Genomic DNA, 710 nt, shown 5'->3' with positions numbered 1-710 from the left:
AATACGGCTGGGGACATAACTCAATGTAAAGGCCTTTGCTTCAATCCCAATCCCAAGAACCCACTTAAACTATATCTGCATACAGTTGATCCATTGATTATATGTCAGATTTTAGACATGACAGTGTGAAGAAGTATGCATGCAGATTTTCTTCCTCTGGTTATGGAGAATGAGGTGGGCCTATTTTGGGGAGCCTGACACCTTGACAGGGAGGGTATCAGGTGTTCTCTTTGGTCGTCACTTCCCTAAACTGTGAGAAAGCTGCGGTCCAGAGACTGACACCCTTTCCTGTACCTTTTCTTCACAGGCCGTGGTGCCCATTTCACCTCCTGGAACCCAGCTGTGAGCTTCAACCTCCCAGGTATGTGCAGCCCTGAGCCCCTGCAGGCGCTGAACTTTCACTCAGCCACCAGCACCCACCTTACAAACTCACAGCCCCATAAGTCTGATTTGGGCTCCACTCTTTGTTGCGTTTCCAGCCTATTTCTGGGGTTTGTAGAGATTTGGAAGAATCCAGCTATTTCTTTTTTTAAATTTCATTTTTATTTACTTATTTAGAGACAGGATCTTGCTTTGTAGTTTAGACTATCTTTGTTGTTTGGTTTTTGTATTTTAGGGAAGGGTCTGCAGGGTCTATAGGGTCTTACTACTAGATCGGACTCGTAGTGATCTGCCTGTTTACAGTCTCCCAAGAGCTGAGATTACAGGCG

The 710-nt window shown here is 45.4% G+C and overlaps 1 pseudogene; it reads left to right on the top strand.

The window, feature by feature from the left end:
- The window catches only part of LOC101563016, a 5,828-nt pseudogene extending 5,467 nt beyond the window's left edge, over positions 1 to 361 (top strand).
- The last annotated feature ends 349 nt before the right edge of the window (positions 362 to 710 follow it).

This window comes from Octodon degus, unplaced genomic scaffold (assembly GCF_000260255.1).
Source record: "Octodon degus isolate 3935 unplaced genomic scaffold, OctDeg1.0 scaffold01300, whole genome shotgun sequence".
Taxonomy (NCBI): Eukaryota; Metazoa; Chordata; class Mammalia; order Rodentia; family Octodontidae; genus Octodon; species Octodon degus.
This window is presented reverse-complemented; position numbering and strand designations above follow the sequence as displayed.